This window comes from Pygoscelis adeliae, unplaced genomic scaffold (genome assembly GCF_000699105.1).
Source record: "Pygoscelis adeliae isolate BGI_AS28 unplaced genomic scaffold, ASM69910v1 Scaffold197, whole genome shotgun sequence".
Lineage (NCBI taxonomy): Eukaryota > Metazoa > Chordata > Aves > Sphenisciformes > Spheniscidae > Pygoscelis > Pygoscelis adeliae.
Window position 1 is genome coordinate 1508647 of NW_008825105.1, and position 4306 is coordinate 1512952.

Genomic DNA, 4306 nt, shown 5'->3' on the forward strand with positions numbered 1-4306 from the left:
GACATCCCCTGAGGTCCCCGTGGTGGGCCACTGGCTCCCAGGCTGCGCCAGCCCCGGCTCCCTTTGAAACGATCCCACGCATTCCTGGGGCTCCAAGTAATTGACTTTCTCCAAGAAAAGATCCTGTTCTCGCCCCCCCTCCAGGCCCAGCCTCTTACTTTCCTTTTTGTCTCGCTCTGCTCCCATCTGGCTCTGTTTAACCCTACAAGCCTCACATGCCTGCTGTTTTCAATCAGAGCTCTGGCATCTCGCTGGGGGAAGGGAGGAACAGGGGAATAGCAACAGGGCCCGCATGCTGCCAGATATTCAGCTCAGCAGTGCTGCAGTAAGTCCCCTTTGGGGATGTACGTGCGTGCTTCTGTGTTGTAAGAGTTCAGATTCAATGATGGGCTGCAGAGAACAGGCAAATTCGTGACAGGAAGCTGCTCTACGTGCAGTCCCCTCCCTGGCCCTGCAGCACCCCGCTCCTTTCCCAGCCACATCCTTCCTTGCACTTGGCTCTCCCCCCACCTTGTCCCAGACCTTTCCACGGGATTTTGCCTCAGCTCCAAAAATCAGACCTGGATTTTAACACCCACAACACTCGGGGGAGCGGTGGGGGCCGAGGTCTGCGTTTGGCCCGTTGCAGAGGGAGGAGGCAGCTGGGACACGATATTTCAGCCAGTACACGCTGCGATCCGGGCGTTCGGCTCCCTCCTCTCACAGAGCAATGCTCAGCTCGGGCCACCTGGCAGCCACCCCGGGGCAATGTCACAAGGAAGGCGGGGGACAGGGCAGAGCTGTCACCCCGTTGGTCTCGGGAGCTGGCTGAGCTCTCAGCCCTTCCAGGAATGACCTGGCCCCGCACAGCCTGCACCATCCCCTCCACACGAGGCTTTAACGCTACAGATGTTTAGGGACTAAGCATATAGCAGAAATAGTCAGCAAGCCAGAAATTCAGGCTGGAGAGCGGCAGCATCATGTGGCATTTGTCAGCACAGAAGGAAAGCATCAGGAGGCAGATGCAGCCCCTTTTATCCGCTGTACCACCTGCAACTCGCTGCCACGTCCCCATGGGGACTGCCACAGCCCCTCCGCCCATCACAGCCAGGCAGAGCCAGCACTGCCACCACCCTTCCCCGCTGCCGCTCCCCACCAGCCTCTCCCTGCAAAGCTGCAGCTCCCCGCAGAGGCTCTGCCCACCACTCCCCAGCCGGCTTGGGGAAAGCAGGACCCACTTCCAAGCAATCTGCAGGAAACCAGCTCACAGCCAGCAGTCCCCACAACAGCCCTGCATCCAGAATAACGTCCTCAACGGGGCCACGGCCGGGCTTTTTGCAACAAGCCTGAGGCCGCCACAAGCTTTACAATTGCGTCCAACACGCTGGAAGGTTCAAAGCCAGCTCTCCCTGGACCCGACACAGTCGGCAGTCTGTTCTCCATCATGCAGTTGAATTTACTGGCATGAATGCAAGAAGCCAGATTTCAAAATCCCACACCCTGATTCTGCACGAGCACTGGCTGCCGAATCCGCGGCCAGAGCCACGGCGCAGCGCCTGCTCTGCAAATGCCTCCACTCGACCTTTCTCACCACCCCCCGACGGACAGGACAGCTCAGATCCCCGGTACCCACAAGGAATCCATGCAACTGAAATAAATCACGAAGCAATGAATGCATTCAGGAAACCAACCGCCTGGTGTGGAGAAAAGGCTCGATTCATGGACAAAAACAGTTCTGACACCTCCTGAGCTGCAGGGTGGGGTGAGCAGCTTGGCCTGGGTGCAGGACCAAGGCACCCAACAGATGCCAGCCCAGGGTTTTTCCCGGAAAGAGGCAGCTGCTCCCTCCATCATCCCATTACAATTAACAAAAATTCAGCACAACAGCTGGAAATTCCAGCCCCAAATGCCACTGGCATTTGCTTTCCGAATAGTTTATCTTCGCTGCATCTCGCTAACCCACAGCTCCCAAACAGTGCTCACTGCCAGCCCTGCAACTGGTGCCAAGGGCTGCCAAAATCACAGCCTCCGGGGCAAGAGTGAGCTATGTAAAGGTCACGGGGGGATTTTTCACGGCCAGAAGTCCTGACGCTCTCCCTTGGGTGCCTCCTGCCCTCCCCACCTCCTCTTGGAACAGTTAGACGCGCAGAGAGCAGCAGCTGGCTCTGGGTAGTTATCACGGATGCATCGGGGATCCCTGCTCCCGTGGAGGGGCTGGGAGGGACAAAGGGAGCTTTTAACTTTGGGAGGAGGGGGGAAAGACTAAATGGCTGGACCAGGGATCCTTTCCAGCCCGTTGCTCGTAACCCTGCTAGCTCCCTTCACAGCTTTTCCACTGGGACCCCCAATTCCCATCATCCCTGCAGCCCCCAGGCTGGAAAAATGCCCCCACCCAGCCTGGGAACCTGCACGTTGGAGCAGAGCAAGGAGGCCAAGCTAAAAATAACCGAAAGGAGCCAGCAAAGTTCCCTTGTCGGCTTCCCTCGTGTCCAACCACCACAACAGCCTGTTCGTGTCTCTGCAAGAATCTGGGTCTGATCAGCTGTAACCGAAACAGGGAGCTCTTTATCCAGCGGCGCTGGAGAGCTGGGAATGCTGGAAAAGGGCTAAAAACAGCGCAAGCCTGTCCCCCGAGGGGCGGGCAGACACGCTGTCACCCAGGCATCCCCAGGGGAGCAGAGCCCTGATGCAACCACCCACTCTTCTCGCCCTTTCCCAGCGCTTTCCCAGGGAGAAGCGGAGCCGCAGGCAGCCTGCTTGGCTGGGGCTGGAGCCAGCACAGGGCAGAGGCAGCCCGCAGGGGCTCGGCCCCCGCTGCGTTTCTTCTTGCGGGGATAGTGCTGTGTCCGCGCAGGGGATGGGTGTCTCGGGAGACCCTACCGGAGAGCAGCTCAGACATGCTCCCGGGCTCTCGAGCAACACTTTTGGGCTCAGCTCTAGGACTACAAGACACAGGGACGGCAATGCACGGCTCCTGCATCCCTCTGCGTGCCAGGAGCATTTCCTCACTGCACCACAGTCGCCAGACTCATTGCGAAAGGCTGGTCGTGTTTGCTGCTCCCTCCAGCAACCTCCTCCCGCAGCAGGGCCCGTGGGAAGGCAGCCCTGGCAGAAAACACCTTTCTGCTGCCTTCTCCATGTCAGCAATTCCTCCCTCCTCCTCCTCCTCCCTCGCTGCATGTCCCGACCCTTCCCAGGGCTGCTCCCAGCTCAGCCCGCCCGCAGATCTCTCTGCCACACACAGTGGAACTGGCTGGACACAGACAAAAGCAAATCACGGGAGAAAATGCTGCCAAAGCGACCGCAGCTGGGCCCCCGAGCCTGCCCCCCACACACACCCTGCTCCCCTCCGAGCAGATGCCTTGGTCCCCCCAGCTCTGCTTTCTCTAAGGGTGGGAAACTGCTCTGATGCCTTATCAGCTGCTGCTGCCTCATCCCTCCCCTCCAGCCTCTTCCCGAGGGCAGAGGAAACCTCCCACAGCTGTACTTTTATCTCTTCCCAGGTGAAAACACTCAGCCCCTCAACGCCCCCCTCCCAGGGGGAGCAGGGACACCCAGCACCCTGCATTTCTGCTCCACGCTGCCTGTCCCAGGCTGGCCGAGGAAAGGGTGCTTCCCCAGGAGGCAGCTCCGGCGGCTTGCGGGATGCCATCGGCCAAGCACCACATAAGGAAGGCCCACGATCGCAGGCTCCCAGGAAAGTTTCCAAGCCCTCATGTGCGACACGCTTTGCATTCAGCTGCCAAGGGGATGAATTTCCACTTTATGCCCTGTAGATGCTTTTCCTAAAGCTCTCAAGCAGACAGGGAAGGGCAGGTTTGGGATGAGTCTCTTCCATGCAACAAAATCCTTTCCCCAGGACTTCAGCGAACATCGCTGCCTTGTTGCTTCCTCCCATCATCTCCTGCCTCTGCCAGAGCAGAGACAAAGAGCCAGCTCCAAACAGGACCCACACGGCAGTTTGCCCCACGGTGGGGTGCAGGGAGGGGGCTGCACCTCTCTGCCTGCCCGGAGCAGAGCTGGCTCAAATCTCAGTGATCGAGGCAGCAAAAGTGGTGTTACATGCCCTGGGAACGGGCTACGTGATCCAGGCACAGCTTTGCTGGCCGGGCAGGAGAGCTGGGCTTTACCACCTAAATTTCGGGCAGAAAACCAGCTTGCTGAAAATTTCAGCTGAGGTGCTGTTCAGCTGCTCCCTCCCACCTCGCTCTCAAAGCAGCACGATGCTGGTCCCCTCCGCAGGGCAGGGAAGCTCCCTGCTCCGTGCTCCGGCACGGGGGCGAGGGGCTGCGCGCAGCCCCCCTCCCACGGGAGCAGCACCCCGCAG

At 59.4% G+C, this 4306-nt stretch overlaps 1 protein-coding gene across 1 annotated transcript in view; it reads right to left on the reverse strand.

Annotated features, from left to right (window-relative positions):
• PRELP (proline/arginine-rich end leucine-rich repeat protein) overlaps positions 1 to 4306 on the reverse strand; it is a 10290-nt gene that overhangs the window by 5246 nt on the left and 738 nt on the right.